At 42.9% G+C, this 19766-nt stretch overlaps 1 long non-coding RNA gene and 1 pseudogene across 2 annotated transcripts in view; both read left to right on the top strand.

Moving 5' to 3' along the window:
- Positions 1-19766, top strand: part of LOC138842785 (uncharacterized) — a 259732-nt gene that overhangs the window by 98368 nt on the left and 141598 nt on the right. For both annotated transcript variants that reach the window (XR_011377636.1, XR_011377637.1), the window contains exon 2: positions 19189-19290. This is a non-coding gene — a long non-coding RNA (uncharacterized lncRNA). The remainder of the gene's footprint in view (positions 1-19188; positions 19291-19766) is intronic.
- On the top strand, positions 994-4820 carry LOC115844799 (small nuclear ribonucleoprotein Sm D3-like; annotated as a pseudogene).

Genomic DNA, 19766 nt, shown 5'->3' on the forward strand with positions numbered 1-19766 from the left:
TGAGCAGTTTCCCCTCTGTCCCCCATATCAACATGTAACACTGCTCTACTGGATCACTCCTGCCACCTGAAAACATGGGGAATAGTCCCCATCTTTGAGCCAGACCACCAACCCAAAGCATCTTCCTTCACCCCACACCCCCTATAGTTACTACCCCATCCCTGTCTTCTTCACTACAGCAAAACCCACTGACAGAGTTGTCTATACATTCTGGCCCCTCAGGGGGGGTCTTTGTTCCCGTGACTCCTCTTTGTTCCTTGTCCCTCCAGTTCTTTCTTGAACTCCCTCCAGGTGGGTCTTTGTTCCCATGACTCCTCTATGGCTCTAGTCAAGGTCACAAAAGAACTTGGCATTGCCAGAAGTTACAGATGATTCTCAGGCACTATCTTTTTTTTTTAAGGTATGTTGAAATTTCTTTTTAAAAATTTATTTTTTTTAATTGAAGTGTAGTTGATTTACAGTGTTTTATGTGTATAGCAAACTGATTCAGTCATATATATATATATATATACATTCTTTTTCAGATTCTTTTCCATTGTAGGTTTTTACAAGATATTGAATATAGTTCCCTGTGATATACAGTAGGTCCTTGTTGTTTATTTTACATACAGTAGTGTGTATCTGTTCATCCCACATTCCCAATTCATCCCCCCATTTCCCCTTTGGTAACCATAAGTTTGTTTTCTATGTCTGTGAGTCTGTTTCTGTTTTGTAATTAAGTTCATTTGTATCATTTTTTTAGATTCCACATATAAGTGATATCATATGGTATTTGTCTGACTTCCTTCACTTAGTATAATAATCTCTAGGTTCATCCATGTTGCTGCAAATGGCATTATTTCATTCTTTTTTATGGCTGAGTAATATGTGTATATACACACACACACACATGTGTATATACGTGTGTATACACACCACATCTTTTTTATCTATTCATCTGTCGATGGACATTTAGGTTGCTTTCATGCTTTGGCTATTATAAATAGCACTGCTATGAACATTGGGGTGCATGTATCTTTTTGAACTAGAGTTTACCCTGGATAGATGTCTCAGGCACCATATTGCTTGGTCTACTGTAAGCAACCTTAGCTACAGTTGATCACTTGAAGCACTTTCTTCACTAGTCCCTGGGGTACCACTCCCTCTGGGTTCTCCCCACTTCACCAGCAGTTCCTCCTCAATCTTTTTTTTTTTTTTTTGGTATGGTTCCTTCTCCTCCTTATGACCTCAAAATCTTTGAGTGCCACAGGGCTCAGTTCTCAGTTTACACAAACTTAGGGGTGGGAAAGAGGGATTCATCTAATCCCATGATTTTAAATACCATTCATATACTGATAACTCCCCAGTTTCTATATCCATTTTGGCCCTCTCTCCTGAAAGCCAGACTCATATAGCCAATTGCTTCCCTAACAACTCTGCTTGGATGTCTAACTGATGTCTCTAATTTATCACATCCCAAACCAAACTTCTTATTTTCCCCTGAAATCTGCTATTGTGAAGTTTTTCCTATTTCAATAAATGACAATTACATGCTATAATTTTCTCTTCTCTAAAACCTTGAGCTCGTCTTTGACACATCATTTGTTACCACATCCTACCTCCAATTCAATGTCAAATGCTATTGACTCTACTTCCAAAAATATATCCAATCTAACAACCACTTCTAACCATTCTATTGACACCCTGAGTTTAGTCCAGCTCACCATCCTCTCTCATGTGGGTTAACAGCCTCCTAACTGTCTCCTTACTTCCTCCTCCACTCAGCTATAGTTTATTCTACACAAGGCAGTCATATCATATCTCTCTTCCGCTCAGTATCTTCCAATAGCTTCCTATCTCACTCAAAGTAAAAGGCAAAGTACTATTAAGGGCCCAAGGCCCTACACAATCTGTCTCCAGCAGATTAAGGTGGAAGCTTAGTTTCTACCAGTTTCCTTATTTACCGCTGGGTACGATGGTCTGACTTCAGTCGTCATCTCCTTGCTATTCCCCAAACATGGTGAAATGTGCACCCACCTCAGGACCTTTGTAGATGCTGTTCTCTCCACTTGGACCATTTTTCTCCTGTGTGTCCACATGAATTCCTACCTCCACCCCACCACCCAGATATCTAAGTTGATCATTCAGAGAAGAGACCTTCTCAGACATCTGAACCTGACCACACTATATAAAAGGGAGCGCCCTCCTTCACCTCCTTATACCCTCTTTACCTGGATTTACTTTTTTACGGTGCTTATCAATCTTGACGTATTATATATTCCTTTATTTACTTATTGTGTATTCCCATAAAAACAAGCTATGGCATCAGGAGCTTTGTCTCTGTTTACTGTTATATTTATGCCCAGCAGGTGGTAGATTCTCTGTTTGTTGAATACGTGAATGAATGAAGTGAAATTGACAGGCCATGAGCCACATTCACTGTAACCTCCACCGCCTGGTTGTGAACCCATCCTCTGGAGCCTCAGAGATGGTCTCATCCCTAGAGAGCTGTCCTGTCCCCTCCTCTCAGGTTTTTGCTATTTCACAGTAAACATCTCTGGTTCTTTCCACAGTTCTTTAAAAAAGATGGTGGCTCTGACAGCACCTCTGAGTATCTTCACACTCCAGGATGCAGTTTGCCTGGATTTAGGGATCTGGACACTTAAAATAAGTTAGTTGTTTGCTGACGATTTTCTCATCCACCTTGGGCTTCAGTTCTACTGTAGCGATGTTGGTTCTACCTGCTCATGCCTGAAGACAAGTCTCCTTGTTCCTCTTAAAGATTGGATGAATTAGGGATGTGAATGATGTAAGTGTCCTTTGATTAGAAGGAGGTAGCTAATAAAGCAAACCTGTAGAAACAGTTTATCACCCACGAAGCACGGTATAGCCTATGCACATGATGGATGCAAAAGTATTTCCTAAAAACCCTATTTAAAACTTAATGTGGGACTTCCTGGTGGCGCAGTGGTTGAGAGTCCACCTGCCGATGCAGGGGCCGCGGGTTCGTGCCCCGGTCCGGGAAGATCCCACATGCCGCGGAGCGGCTGGGCCTGTGAGCCATGGCCGCTGAGTCTGCGCGTCCGGAGCCTGTGCTCCACAACGGGAGAGGCCACAACAGTGAGAGGCCCGCGTACTGCGAAAAAAAAAAAAAAACTTAATGTGGATGGTAGTCAGTGGCAGAAGACAGCACATTCAAATGGAGTAGAGTTTAATGAAGGGGTTATTTGCAAAGGCATGGGAAGGATAAAGGAAAGCAAGCCAGAGGTGCTGAAGCAATCAGGGGCAAGCCCAAGCTGGGAAGTGTAACCAGCGTGGCCTAAGAGGCAAGCGGAAAGGCCATTCCTACTCTTGGGGAGAGCAGCTGGCTTTAGGAGAGGCTGCCTGAGGTGAAGCAGGGAGAGTCAGGGGAATGAACATGCCCGCCTAACTCACTGCTGCCCTCCCATCTATGGCTAGTGCTATCCTTTTCAGTTCCCAAGTAGACACAAGGTAGCCAGGAGTCATTGAGGTAGCCCACAAAGGCCAGCCTCCAGGGGCCCAGAGAAGGCTGCAGAGGGATGGAGGGGGGATCTGAAGGAACCAATGGGGAAGATCCAGCAGGGTTTGCTTAGTAATAAACAACTCTTGAAAAGTGAAGGCGTTCCCAAATCGTTTTCTGTTGTGTCTGAAATATTTAATGATATGTATATATCAATTGTTTTAATCTTGAAGGTTTTCTTTTTTTCACTTGTGGTGGTGGTGGGATAATAGATTTTCCCCTTTGTTTTGCTTTTCTCTATTAAAATGACTTTATACATACAGTTCTTCAAAAAGTATTATGGGACTATATGATTCCATTTGGATGAAGTTAGGAACTGGCTAAGCCAGTGTATGGAGATAGAAGTTAGAATAGTCGTTACCTCTGGGGAGGCGGTGGGTATTGGCTGAGAAGGGGAACAAGGGAACATTTCTAGGAAATGTTGATCCTGAACTATATCTTATATGGGCATCTATTTAGGTAAAAATTCATTGAGCTGTACACTTAAGTTTTATTTTTTTATTGAATATAGTTGATTTATAATATCATATTAGTTTCAGGTGTACAACCCAGTGATTCAATATTTTTATAGATTATACTCCATTTAAAGTTAGTGCAGGGCTTCCCTGGTGGCGTAGTGGTTGAGAGTCCGCCTGCTGATGCAGGGGACACGGGTTCGTGCCCCTGTCCGGGAGGATCCCACATGCCGCGGAGCGGCTGGACCTGTGAGCCGTGGTCGCTGGGCCTGCGCGTGCGGAGCCTGTGCTCCGCAACGGGAGAGGTCACGGCAGTGAGAGGTCCGTGTACCACATTAAAAAATAAATAAATAAAGTTAGTGCAAAATAATGTCTAGGCAGGACCCGCCATTCACTCGCCTCACGCCTTCACAGTCGCGAGAGTCACCTCCCCACCAGAAAGGAAGAGGAGACCAGAGCCGAACTCTCTTCCTGCCGAGATGTCTGTCGGCATGCGATTAAAGTCCTACATGAGGCTGAGGGTCACATCGTGACATGGGAGATGAACACTGGTGAGGTGTATCGAGGGAAGCTCATTGAAGCCGAGGACAACATGAGCTGCCGGATGTCCGACATCACAGTCACGTACAGAGATGGCCGAGTGGCACAGCTGGAGCAGGTGTACATCCACGGCAGCAAGATCCGCTTTCTGATTTTGCCTGATGTGCTGAAAAACGCACCCACGTTAAAGAGCGTGAAAAATAAACCCAAGGCTCAGGGCCGGTCGGGGAAAGGCTGCTATTCTGAAGGCCCAAGAGGCCGCAAGAGGGAGAGGACGTGGAAACATATTCCAGAAGCGAAGATAAATTTATCTGTTGGACAGAACTTTGCCCTTATTTTATTCTTTTAGGTTATCTGGGTCAGGGGGTGCATGCGTAGGTATATGTCCTAGGTTATCTTTTGAAATCTTTTTCTTTAGATCTGGGTAAATGTTAAACTAAATAAATATAGTGGGGTTTTTTCTTCTTGAGAATAAAAAAAAAGTATATTTCCCTGTGCTGTACAATATATCCTTGTTGCTTATTTATTTTATACATGGTAGTTTGCATCTCTTAATTCCCGCCCCTATCTTGTCCCTCCCCCTTCCCTCTCCCCACTGGTAACCACTGGTTTGTTTTCTGTAACTGTGAGTCTGTTTCTGTCTTGTTATATTTGTTTGTCTTATTTTTTAGATTCCACATATAAGTGATAACGGACACTATTTGTCTTTCTCTGTCTGACTTATTTCACTAAGCTCAATACCCTCTAGGTCCATCCATATTGTTGCAAATGGCAGAATTTCATTTTTTTAATGGCTGAGTAACATTCCATTGTGTGTGTGTGTATTTTTTTCTAGTTTCTTTTTTTAAAAATTTTTATTGGGGTATAGTTGCTTTACAATATTGTGTTAGTTTATACTGTACAGCAAAGTGAATCAGCTATATGTATACATATATCACCTCTGTTTTTGGTTTTCTTCTCATTTCTATTTTTTTTTTTTTTTACATCTTCTTTATCCATTCATCTGTTGAGGACACTTAAGTTGCTTCCGTATCTTAGCTCTTATAAATAATGCTTCTGTGGACACTGGGGTGCACATATCTTTTCGAATTAGTGTTTTCATTTTATTTGGATACATGTATACCCAGGAGTGGATTTGCTGGATCACATGGTGGTTCTATTTTTGCTGTTTGAGCAACCTCCATACTGTTTTCCATAGTGGCCAGATTTATGCATTTTATTGTATGTAAATTATACCACAATAAAAAAATAAAAGAAAAAATAGTATGGTTATATCCTTGCAAGTGCAATGTTGATATGCAGTATTTTCAGATGTTTGTACAATCTATGTGAGCATTTGTATGCCAGATCTGCATTGTCTCATCTGCTCTCTCTACCCTTGTAATCTGCACTCAGTTTTTCAAGGGGCAAAGATAAGGGAGGGGTGTAGACTAGTCTCAGAGAAATCTATAGACAATTACCCTCAGTTGAAAATAAACATAATAAAACTATAGACGTCTAATTTTTGCAACTCGAGAGGGTTTTTTTCCACAGCTATTCACATCTAATCACTCTCACCTAATAAATGAATAGAATAGCTAATGTGATTAGACTAATTCACTATTCATCATGAATATTAAATGAACAGAATATTTTGCATTTCACCAGTCACATATCTTGAGTATTTACCTGATATTACAATCAGACATGTGTTAGATTTTCTCTCTGCTTCTGGGCCATAACTCATGGATAATTATAGTGTTTAATTAGCCCCACACAGCACTTGGCTGTTGGGTGTGGATGGAAATTACAGGATGTAGAAGGAACAAATCAAAGGCTGTAAAGGAAAGTAGCCCTTTGCTATATCCCCTGGAAGCACAGTAGGGACCATGGGCAGTGCAGGGTGAATCATATTATTCCACTTGAATAGAAAAGACGTTGCTTTCAAAAAGATTTTTAAAGTACATTAAAAAAAATACAATGAGTGAGCATGAAATGGAAAAGAGGTAGAGAGTTTAATGCACTCTTTATAAAGAGGCCTTTTCCCCCCTGATCATTCTTGACCGCCCCTTGCATTCGATGAAATCATAGAATCGTCAGTTGGTTGGGAGCTCTCTCCTAGCAACCTAGACAGGTAACTGCAGTGTCAGTCCAGCGAGCTGACTGACAGAGGTTCAGATGACTGTTGCGCGGTCCTTGAGGCCTGGAAGTGCAATAAAGCAGTCTATATGGGGATATATGTATATGTATAGCTGATTCACTTTGTTATACAGCAGAAACTAACACACCATTGTAAAGCAATCATACTCCAATAAAGATGTAAAAAAAAAAATAGTCTGCTAGCTAAATGCCTAATTTCTCAAAGACATGCAATGATTCGAACCAGTCCAATCTCATCCCGCAAACACATAATGAACATCTTCGCTGGTAAGACACGGTGCTAAGTCCTATGGAGGAGAGAGAAGTAATATAAGTAATACAATATCATACCCTCTAAGCTTGGGAAGTGTGGAAGGAGAAAGGGGAGATTCAAGAAACTGGCTTCTCAGAGGACAAATGAAGAGTGGTTCAAATAGGAGGGCAGAATCGTGTCCTGGAAAGAAAAAGAAAACATTTTGATGTGTACAACATGCTACACAGATGGAGTACGAAGCTAAATACGGTAGGCGCAATTCTAAGATGGTCCCCAAGACTTCCCATGCTCCTTGTACGCATGCCCTGCATCGGTGCTGGGACTAGGACTCTGATGGACTTTACTCCAGTGACTAGGTTATGCTACATGGCACAGTGGATGACCTGACCCAATCACATTGGTCCTTTAAAAAGCAAAGAGCTTTCTCCAGCTGGTTGTACAAGAGGAGGTCAGAAAGACAGACTCCAGCTGCTCTGGAAGGAAGCAAACACTGTGTTGTGAATGGATAGTGGGGGCAGATGACAAGGAACTGCCAGGGAAAGCAGTTCTGGGCTGACAGGTAGCAGGAAAAGGGGCATCTCCGTCCAATGGCCTCAAGGACACAGATTCTTCCAAAAAAACAGTGATCTTGGAAGAGGACTCAGATGAGAACTGAAGCCCTAGCTGGCACCTTGATTTCAGCCCAATGAGACCCTGCGCAGAGAATTTATGCTCTGCCCAGTCTTCAGACATGTAGAAGCTTCGAGATGATAAATTTGTGTTGTTTTAAGATGCCAACTTTGTGGTAATTTTTAACGCAGTAATAAAAAGTAACATCCCGGGCAAGAATGAGGATTTAAAAGCTGTGATAAAAAAGAGTGAAATAGGGGAAAAGAGGGAGGTGGGATGTGGAAAGGGGGGAGGAGGGGGGCAGGGAGAGAGAGAGGTGAGAGAGGCGATAAAGAAATGCACCCACATGAATAGTTTCGGGGAACTATTAATCATAAAGGAAATAACTCCTCTTTGCGGAGAAAGAATTTAAGAAGAGAAACAATGATTTACTACTGAATAATCCATGAGGGTTTCAGAGTAAATGCTTGGCCGGACCCCAAATCAGCCTGCTCTGGCAGCTAGCTCATCTGGGGACTTCTTCCTTCTGTTCAGTATGTGATTCAGGGCTTTCTCCCCCGAAGTCACAGGCCTGGGCTGGGTCACAGTTGCCAGTTTTGCTCTCATCTTGAATTGTCTCCACAAATTCTTCCTTTTTTCAGTATGGTCCAAACTGTGATATGTTATTGACTTGGAGATCCAGCAATTAGATCCTGAAGGGGAGAGCCTATAGCACATGGCACAGTTTCCATTTTTCTGGGCTGTTGAGAGCCAATTGAGGAGGTCATAGGAGCCCAAAGACCCGGGCTCGAGTCTTGGCCGTATCTTCTCTAGCTGTGTGAATGTAAGATGTTATTGATCTTGGAATCTCTCCTGTAATTTGGGGAAAATTTCCAATTCTGACTTTTTTCTAATGCAGAGACGGTGGTGACGAAAAAGTGAGAAAAGTGGAGTGTCATATAAAGTATTATTACTATTTCAGCTTTGAGTGTGCCCTCAGTAGCTCATCGTTTATTTTAATCCCGAAGGTTCTGCATTAAAGTCTGTTAACACCCTAGTCACATAGGACCTACCCTTAAATATCACAATGTTAGAATGTTTCTCCAAGTAATTAGAGACACAGAGAATTGGGGAATGAGATTGGTTGCCACTAGATAATATTATCATAAAGGTAAAATTCCATTGCAATGAATATTATTACGGTATTATGTTTCAGTGCTATCTTGAAACGAGTACTTTCTCTAATTATCTAAGACAAAAAAAGAGCCTGTATAAGATAGTGAAGGGCCCTCCTTTACAGTGAAAGAATTTTGATTGTGAGTTATCGCAGGAGACACGGAAAACTCCAGTTGAGCTGTTTGCAACTCTTTCGTCCTGCTAGTAAATATTAACCTTCAGAGTTTCTTTTCGCTCTTCCAATATTATAGTGGCTAAAACAATCTTTCACTTAACTTCCAAACCACCACCAAAATCGAGTCATGAGGAGGAAAGTAGAAGTGGAGAGAGTCAAAACACCTTCCTCTTAGGGGGTAGAAAGCACTTCTTTTAACCTTTCAGCTCACTGAGGAGAGATTGGACACGCTGTTTTATCTCCAACTTCTGCAGATGGGAAAAAGCAGTGACATATCCCAACAAAACCCCATCCTCTGTGCACAGGAAAAAGACATAAAAGAAAAGACAACCTCATAGCTTTTTCACAGAAAGATGATACTTTTGGAACACAGCACTGTTTAAAGCGTTGATAAAATTATTTAATTTTTCCAGGCAAAACAAGAGAAAAGGTAAGGAAGGAATTTGATCTCTATGACTGTGTTTAACAGTCAAGTTCATTCCTGGATCAGATATTAATTGAGCACTTACAACACTGGGGCTGCAGCAGCATACAGGGCAGAACAGGCTTCTGCTCACGTGGGGTGCGGGTTCCCGTGGAGGGACAGGATGAATGAACTGGCAAATATACTGTATGTCAGGGGGTGGTAAAGTGCTGTGAAAAAAACTGGAGCAGGTCAGGAGGTGGAGGTGACAGCTGGAGGGGTAGTTGCTATTTACATAGGGTGGCCAGTGAAGGTGGTGCTGATAAGGTGACACTTGAGCTGGGAACTGAAGAGAGTGTTGAGGAAGCAAGTCATGTAAAAATGTGGGGGAAAACAGTCCCCAACCAGGAACCAGCAAACGCAAGTGCCCTGAGCCAAAAGCAAGTTCAGCCTTCATTCATGCCTTCATTGATTCATTCATACAGTCTCTCTTTCATTCATTTTTTTCTTACAAATAATAACTCAATGCCAATTATGTTCTTCTAGGGAACATCGTTTTGTGAACCTTGTACTACATTTTGGTTATGAAATGCATATTTGTTGACCAACTAATCAGTATACTTTGGCATAGGCGGAAAATAATGAGGTAGGTAAGATTCTCACCCTAAAATGAATACAGTCCATTCTAAGAGACAGACATATACAGATAAATGTAGCACCCCAGGAGGCTTTAGGTTATTGGGAAAATAGCTGGGCTTTGGAGAGAGAGATCCTGGTCCAGGCTTTTTAAACACCTAGCCCTGGGTAAGTGACTTTCTTCCTTGAGCCATAGAGCGTGGGGCAAGTGATATCTACTGTGTAGAACTCTTGTGAAGAGTAAATGAGATGACCTATATAAAATATAGAGCAAACAGTAGGCATTCAGTTAATGTACCTTCTCTTCCATCTCTCCTGATATAGTAGTATGATATGACTGACTAGTTGAACACATACTACGAACATAATCTTAATACTTGGCACCCTTTATTTGCGATTGCCGATGATGGGCCTATCTCACATACAAAACCGAGGTTTTCTTGAAGATAAGCGACATCGTGTTAATAACCATTGTTTCTACTGGGCCCAGCCTAACATCTAGCATATAGTGGGGTATTCAGTAAATGTTTACTGACTGAGTAGAGCTAACAAGTGCTCAGAACAGGAGTGGTCAGAACCGTATCTGCCATGGATCATTACATAGAAGGAGAGAAAGGTTAAATTAATCATTTTTGATTTACAACAGTGGTCAGAGGTCAGGTTTTCTATGTGATCTGTATAGGGCCTGGACCATTAAAAAATTATTTAAAATTCCTCTGAACATGGTATATTTCAGAGGCCTGTCTAGGAATCAAACAGCGTCCTTACACACATTTCTTTTATAATGTGTTTAAGTAATTAGGAAATGATAAACCCTTCATTCTTAATGGCAGTGGACACATAATTCAATCCCATGGATGGTGCAGCAGACCATATTGGCCCTAAGTTTCAACTTCTCGTAAGTGAACTTAGTTAATTTCATTTTCTCTTTCTACTCTTGCACACGCTCAGGCAGAGCCGCCGAGCAGCTTTTTCTTTTTTAATTTTTATTGGAGTATAGTCGATTTACAATGTAGTGTTAGTTTCAGGTTTACAGCAAAGTGAACCAGTTATACACATACCTATATCCACTCTTTTTTACATTCTTTTCCATATAGGTCATCACCAAGTACTGAGTAGAGTTCCCTGTGCTATACAGTAGGTCCTTGTTAGTTATCTATTTTATATATAGTAGTGTGTATATGTCAATCCCAATCTCCTAATTTATCCCTCCCCCACCCACCCTTTCCTCCTGGTAACCGTAAATTTGTTTTCTACCTCTGTGACTCTATTTCTGTTTTGTAGATAAGTTCATTTGTACCCATTTTTTAGATTCGGCATATAAGCGGTATCATATGATATTTGTCTTTCTCTGTCTGACTTCACTCAGTATGACAATCTCTAGCAATCCATGTTGCTGCACATGGCATTATTTCATTCTTTTTTAAGGCTAATATTCCATTGTATCACGTCTTCTTTACCCATTCCTCTGTCAATGGACATTTAGGTTGCTTCCATGTCCCGGCTATTGTAAATAGTGCTGCAATGAACATTGTGGTGCATGTGTCTTTTTGAAGTATGGTTTTCTCTGGATATATGCCCAGGGGTGGCATTGCTGAATCATAAGGTAGTTTTTTAAGGAATCTCCATACTGTTCTCCATAGTGGCTGTATCAATTTACATTCCCACCAACAGTGCAAGAGGGTTCCCTTTTCTCCACACCTTCTCCAGCGTTTATTGTTTGTAGATTTTCTGATGATGCCCATTCTAACTGGTGTGAGGTGATACCTCTTTGTAGTTTTGATTTGCATTTCTCTAATAATTAGTGATGTTGAGCAGCTTTTCATGTGCCTCTTGGCTACTGTATGTCTTCCTTAGAGAAATGTCTATTTAGGTCTTCTCCCCATTTTTTGATTGGGTTGTTTTTCTTTAATACTGAGCTGCATAAACTGCTTTTATATTTTGGAGATTAATCCGTTGTCTGTTGATTCATTTGCAAATATTTTCTCCCATTCTGAGGGTTGTCTTTTCATCTTGTTTATAGTTTCCTTTGCTGTGCAAAAGCTTTTAAGTTTCATTAGGTCCCATTTGTTTATTTTTGTTTTTATTTCCATTACTCTAGGAGATGGGCCAAAAAAGATCTTGCTGTGATTTATGTCAAAGAGCGTTCTTATGTTTTCCTCTAAGAGTCATAATGAGGTATCACTTCACATCGGTTAGAATGGGCATAGTCAAAAAATCTACAAACAGCAAATGCTGGAGAGGGTGTGGAGAAAAGGGAACCCTCTTGCACTGTTCGTGGGAATGTAAATTGATACAGCCACTATGGAGAACAGTAGGGAGGTTCCTTAAAAAACTAAAAATAGAATTACCATATGACCCAGCAATCCCACTACTGGGCATATACCCTGAGAAAACCATAAATCAAAAGACACATTCACCTCATTGTTCATTGCAGCACTATTTACAATAGCCAGTTCATGGAAGCAACCTAAATGCCCATCGACAGACGAATGAATAAAGAAGATGTGGTATATATACACAATGGAATATTACTCAGCCATAAAAAGGAATGAAATTGGATCATTTGCAGAGATGTAGATGGACCTAGAGACTTTCATACAGAGTGAAGTAAGTCAGAAAGAGAAAAACCAATATTGTATATTAAACGCATATATGTGGAATCTAGAAAAATGGTACAGATGAACCAGTTTGCAAGGCAGAAATAGAAACACAGATGTAGAGAACAAACCTATGGACACCAAGGGGGGAAAGCAGGGCAGGGGTGGTAGTGGGATGAATTGGGAGATTGGGGTTGACAGATATACAATAGTATGTATAAAAGAGTTAACTAATAAGAACCTGATGTATAAAAATAAATAAATAAAACTAAATTAAAAGCAAAGTCCATAGTTACCATTAGGGTTCACTCTTGGTGTTGTACATTCTATGTGTTTGAAGCAATGTGTAATGAAATCTACCCTCCACTGCAGTATCATACAGAGTAGTTTCACTGCCCTGAAGCTCTTCTATTCTTCCACTCTTGCACGGTACACATGGAGATGCACCATCGAGATCCCTCTTTAAAGAAGGGCTCGCTGCCCTGTTCTGGGAAATACAGAGAGCAGCTTTCAGCTGTCAGCATCTTCTGACTCTGCTTCAGCTATAGAGAGCATGACCTCCCCTGAGATCATACCTTCCCTGGGACAGCCCACCTCCAGTGACTGTGAGCGACACAGGTGTATAAAGGCCCTGGCACTTTGGTCCAGGTATTTCTTTTTTTTAATTAATTAATTAATTAATTAAATTTATTTGGCTGTGTCAGGTCCTAGTTGCGGCACACGGGATCTTCATTGCAGCATGTGGGATCTTTTGTTGTGGCACACGGCCTTCTCTAGTTGCGGCGTGCAGGCTTCTCTCTAGTTGTGGCTCATGGGCTCTAGAGTGCGAGGGCTCAGTAGTTGTGGCGCACAGGCTTAGTTGCCCCACAGTATGTGGGATCTTAGTTCCCCGACTAGTGATCGAACCCATGTCCCCTGCAATGGAAGGTGGGTTCTTAACCACTGGACCACTAAGGAAGTCCCCTGGTCCAGCTATTTCTAATTGATGTAAGACACCTCTGACTAGCAACACCCACTCCAGAGCGCTTCTCTGGGTTGAAGGAGGTCCGCATTACAGTTCTACATTGTCCTCTGACAAATACAGCTTCTTCCTGCCTTTCACAGGTGTGGATCCCCAATAAACATCTTGCAAACCAAACTGTCTCAGCATCTGCTTTCAGAGCACCTGGCCAGTGACACGCCTCTTCAACTGTATAACTATACATATGTATGCATGTGCATATGTAAGTATACAAATACACCCATATATGCATTATATATGTACATACATTATATATGTATATATTATATATAATGTACATACACACACATATATATACCTTCACACCCAACGTAGTGTCTGAGAGATGCCTTTGTTCCTATCTGGGGCTGACCCTGGCTAAGTGGCACTGTCTCTCCTGTACCTCATTTCTTCCCAGTCTGTTGGTCAAGGCATCATACCTTCTGTGAGAGAGTGAAGAGTTCTCTTCTTCCGTGCATATGTTTCTCATGAGGACTGTGGATCCGAACACTCTGGCTTCTTCCTCTTCCCCTGACCATAGGACTGGGCATGAAAGTCAGACTGGCCCGATCTGTCTTGATGGTATTTGACCAGAGCTGAGGAGAAATGCTCTATTTTCTGGGAACATATACAGCAGGAGCAGCCTGTGGAATGGGTGTAGTCTGTGCTTGTCTTCATGGGAGAGAGTATGGAAGATACATACAGTGCAGCAGAGGTGAGACAGTGGTCCCGGAAACATCAAACCTCTGGGTACAGTCATATCCTGTTACACTCCTCTTGCTGGTCATGTGAGCCAGTCTGTTTCTGTTTTAGCCTAAGTTAGTTGATGAAGATATACTGTCCTTTGCAGTCAGGAGTCCTGATGAATAGACCCCTCCAATTTTGCTGTCTACGCCATGTTTTTGTGTCCCTTGCAGGACTTTTCTCCTTTAATTAACCCATCTTCCAGTGTCTTTATTCTGTCCCTCTCTACTGGCTGCTTTCCCTTTGCATAAAACAAACACAGATCTCACTAATGGTGGAGAGAAGACTGTCCATTGAGTCCTCAGTCTCTTTAGCTACATTTCTACTCTCATTTTTTTGCTGCATGGCTAAATTTCTCTTAATAGTGGGCCATACACACCCTTACATCCTTACTTCATTCTCTTAACCTCCTGCAATCTGTCTTCTGTCCTCACCTCTCTACTAAAACAGCAATTTTGAAACCAGTTATCTAGTAATGGCCCAAACAAAACAACCTTTCCTCAGTTTCATTATCTTGGATCTATTTCTGGCATATGACACTATTAATCACTGACAACCTCCTCTGCCCTCTGGCAAGACATGGTCTTGAACTTTCCTTCTTAGAGGCCCTACATTCCACTGGCATTCCTGAGGAGCGAGGTTCTGGTGGAGTCATGAGGGAGAAGATTCAGAGCGTAAGAGAGCAGGACGCTTCTACTTTGGGAGAAGCAGCTCTTGAGATGATTTGGAGAGCAGTGGGTAGAAATGGAGGGAACTTGATTGGGTGCCTTTGTTTTTAAGTAAAGTAAGAGTCAAGCCAAGTGGCTGAAAGTGTGGAAGACAAGGTGGAAATGTCAGTATTGAAGAAAGTGGATAAATTTTAGAAATATTGTAAAGAACAAATTAACCAACCCTAAAGAAATGAATACTATGGTTATAAACCAGCATCGATGGTCCAGATAAGAGAGCTAGCTTGGATTCAATCAGCACAATTTCATAGCTTGTGCCAAATGTCCAAATTTAGGGGAAACCAGTTTAGTAGCAGTTGCAAGCTTAGAGGCATCATGGAAATGCTGACCAGGATCCAGATTGGGTGACGGTGAGGCCAGAAGAGGCTTTAGATCTTCAGACCATGGCAAATATTAGATTAACAAGGCTGAGAGAATAGGAAACATGAGGACAAGTTGGTGAAGCAGAGGTCTTAGAGTTGAAAATCTCCAATTGATACATGATCCATGGTGGGGCCCTCCTCTGCATTAGTGGTTCTCAAACTTTTGTGCATCAGAATCACCTGGAGGGCTTGTTAAAGCACAGATTGCCAGCCCCACCCCTGAAAACTCTGATTCTACAGGTCTAGGCAGGGCCTGAGATTTGCATTTCTAACACGTTTCAGGTGATGCTGATGCTAGTGGTCCTATGCTTTGAGAGCCACTGCTTTGTGCTGAGAAACAGAAAGGAGGTGAAGGTCATTGATGTTGAGGAGGTTGAGATGCTGAGAGGCTTAGGTCATCAGTCATCAATAAAAGCTCAGTGTGCTCCTGGAGAGCACGTGCTCCAGATTAAAGGTCAGAAGCGTACATTAAGGAGTGAGGGAAAAGACTTGCCAAGGAGAAGAGCTCTCGGGCGATGGCGGCAGGACAACGCTCTGCAAGGTAGGTTGAAAGCAAGTGTGACCTTTTTTGAGTTGCGGTCAGGAAAGAGAAAGCAGCTTCGGGAAAGGGGTTTGAGAGCTAGTTCCAGTTAAGGGAAAGCCACATTTCCATTTGACAGCGAGGTGGAAAGAATGCTGGCGTGAGGATTTGCAGCCATGTGGGAGTTTGCTCATTAAGCAGGATTCCACAGGACGCCAAAGAAGAGACTTGTTGAAAAGATGGTATGGAATATGTGGTGTGGATGAAAAAGTGATTTAGCTGTAGGTGGGGGTGACTAAAAGGAAAAGCAGGGGAAGGGAATAAGGTTGGTGGGCTCTGTGCTTAGACTAGAAGTAGGGAGACAAGTTAGACCGAGTTTGGGGCCAGGGGAAAGTTTTGCACTTGTGTTAGTGATCAGGGAAGGAGGCTGCCGACGAGGCGTTCTACCTTCACTGTGGGAATTCAGACCACTTCTCTGTTGTGTTATGTGAATATCTGTTTATGTCTGCTTTTGCCTTGACAGTGTCTTCTTAGTTTCCAATGATAATAGTGTTATTGGGTAGAAGGTAGGCGGAGGGTATTGTGAGTGGGGTTAGGAGGCCAGGCTGAGGCTTGCCTGTATGGATTTTTTTTTTTTTTTTTTGCGGTACGCGGGCCTCTCGCTGTTGCAGTCTCTCCCTCTGCAGAGCACAGGCTCCGGACGCGCAGGCTCAGCGGCCATGGCTCACGAGCCCAGCTGCTCCGCAGCATGTGGGATCTTCCCGGACCGGGGCACGAACCCGCGTCCCCTGCATCGGCAGGCAGACTCTCAACCACTGTGCCACCAGGGAAGCCCCTGGATTTTTTTTTTTTAACCCTAGGATCTTTATAGTATACTGGGCACAAGTAAATATGTATACGGTCCACCTTTACTGTCATCACTGTTGTATAGTATGGCTTGTGCCTGACTGCATATGATACTGAGTTAAGTTTTGTAACAGGAGAATGCTAGACTCATTTTAGAAGTTCAATGGAGCACACAAACATTTTGAAGCAAACACACTCTGCTATCATGAGAAATAAGACTGAGCTAAGAATCAAGATTCTTGTTTCCACTGTTTTGTGACCTCCATGGTGTTTGGTTCTGTGGTTTCTGAAGACCCTTGCCATTGGCGACACTATTGTAGAGTGGAAACACAGTGGCTTCAAAATTAGATACGTTGTGACCCTAGTTCTCCCTCAGCCCCTACCACCTTGGAGAAGTCCACCCAACCCATCTGGTCCTCAGGGTCTTCATCTTTAAGTGAAAAAGATAATTGACCTCATAGAAGTTGTTGCAAAAATGAAATGAACAACACCTGTCAATTTCTTAAGTACTTCTGGGTCATACTAAGTGCTCAGCAGTATCCGTTTTTTTCTTCCTTCCCTAGTCCCCACTTTTCTTTTCTTTTTAAAGGTTGAGCCTTCTTTTAATTTATTTATTTTTAGTTTTGGCAGTGTTGGGTCTTCATTTCTGTGCGAGGGCTTTCTCTAGTTGTGGCAAGCGGGGGCCACTCTTCATCGCAGTGCGAGGGCCTCTCACTGTCGCGGCCTCTCTTGTTGCGGAGCACAGGCTCCAGATGCGCAGGCTCAGTAGTTGTGGCTCACGGGCCTAGTTGCTCCGCGGCATGTGGGATCTTCCCAGACCAGGGCACGACCCCGTGTCCCCTGCATTAGCAGGCAGATTCTCAACCACTGCGCCACCAGGGAAGCCCCCCACTTTTATCTTTATCACTCTGTACATTTTTAGGGGCCAGAGAAGTATTTCACTGTGGGACTGCAGGGTGTAGATGAGCAGAAGACCTCTTGAAGTACCCACCTCACAATGCACCACTTCTTACTGCTGTGTAACTTCCTTGCTTGGCAGGAAAGTTTCCTCCACGTGACTAGCTCCTTTTTCATGTGATACGTGCCTGTAAAGCAGGGCTTGGATGTTCTAGAAAGGGAAAGTGTCTCAGAAAAAAAAACAAACAGGGATTACATTTCCCTGCACATACTTGCGAATTTGAAATTAAGAGGAACAAGCTTTTGCCAAGACTGTGTCTTGCTTGGACCCTTGTTCTGAACCTGAAAGCTCTTGGCAGTTCATACAGCATGCTCCTCCCTTCATCTGCCCCTGGACTGGACATACGTTGGAAATTTATAGTTTATTTTCCCAATGCTTCATCTTGGTGCACTTCCCTGATGGAGTCAATTAGTAAAAACCGTGGAAAGCCTATATTTCTGATGTTCCCCACGTCATGGTGAGCATAAGCTGGCAGTAACTCTCTCTGACACTGTGAATACTTTGAAACTTTGTTTCAAAACAGTTTGAAGAAAACCCTATTTATAACTAACTCTGTGTACACTTTGAGTCTCCCAGAAAAACTTGCCTAAAAGTCACCAAGGTGAATGGAGGAGGATGTGGAGAGGCATTGCCACGTGTTCTATATATGTCCGTCCTATTTTGGGACTTGGGGGGCGGGATGGGGGGAAGAATTACTCTTTGTAGAGTCAAAACTAGGGTGTACTAAAGTTTGTGCACTGTGAGTTGCTCTGATAAATTTAGACTCCCGAAAGTTCTTCTACGCACTTCAGTTGAAAGTAAAATAAGAATGAAGTGAGCTGACATCCTCGTTCACTTAATATGTAAATGTCAGTGCTGTCAGCCCCGGACTTATTTGGGCCTGTCTTATTTTGTTTCTGTCATAGAATGTTTCTCTTTAGATTCCTTGAGTTAGATGCTGCAAGTCAGAAAAATAAGTTTATAGAGTATGAACATGAGAGAGGCACCTTGATGCTTTTCATTTTTACAGCTGTGTTGTTATTCGTGTATCCATTTTCCAAAGGATATGACCCTGATTCTGGGGGTTATTTTTTTTATGTTTAGAGTGAAGATGAGGGTTGTTAGCAAAAGTGGGGAGCAGAGATATGAACAGAGTGGGCTTTACTGCTTGAGGGACACATTGTCCCCACCCTTCCCTAAGATGGTCTTTTACCATGGCTCATTTTCCCAGTGGGCAGGTAGGTCTTGCTTTGTCTGCTGTACCTGGTATAATGCCCCATGTTCTTCTCTTAAGGGACAAATTCAGAGGAACAATGACGATGGCACCCCTAAGACCACGTAGGGTTAGGGGCCTAAGGAATCTGAGGCATTACGAGGCTGCACGTAAAACGGGAAGAGAGGCTGGGATGGGCAGCCTCATCCTGGATGTCTTCGCCCTCTCTTTATCACAGCGCTGCCCTTGCAGTTTTGCTCCCTGGTTAGCTTGTGTGGCCCCTGCACACACTGGTCCCCAGAGACTGAGGTGAAGCTGGCATTTGCATGAGGAATCTGCTCTCTGTTCTGCAGGATCTGTTCCCAGACCGGGTGGGCCTCCTTCAGGTTCGGCCACGCAGGAGCACCAGAACAACCGTCTTTTCACTCCGAGGTCTCAGGGAAGCCTGCAGCCAGGTAGGTCATCATCCTCGATGTTCTGAATCAGTCCTGCTGAGGAGGCAGTGGTCGGGCAGGCTGGTGGTCTGCCATTGTCCTCCTGTTCGTCACTTCGTGGAGAGCAGCAAATCCTCCTTCCTCCATTGCTCTTTCAAAAGGGACGGGGGAGGAAGGAGTGGGTCATGAATATTTAATCAGGGGAAAGTAGGCACGCATTATTTGGGTAGATACTTAATAGCGGTGCGAGACTCTCCTCAGATGGGGATAGATGCCGCATCGCCGGCCTAGCGTGCTTTCACCCTTAATCATCTCTTCTTGGTTTCCTTTGAGTGGGGATCTACGAAGGCTCCTGTCTCTCCATCAAACCACATCTCTAATTTAAACGGCTGTTAATAAGGGTTAAATCTGCAGGCTGAGCTGGCCCTTCACTTGTTACTTGCAAAGGGGGAAAAAATCAATGGAGCAGGAAGCCAGAGGGGCGTCCATTTTGAGAA

The sequence above is a fragment of the Globicephala melas genome, chromosome 8 (assembly GCF_963455315.2).
Source record: "Globicephala melas chromosome 8, mGloMel1.2, whole genome shotgun sequence".
NCBI lineage: Eukaryota > Metazoa > Chordata > Mammalia > Artiodactyla > Delphinidae > Globicephala > Globicephala melas.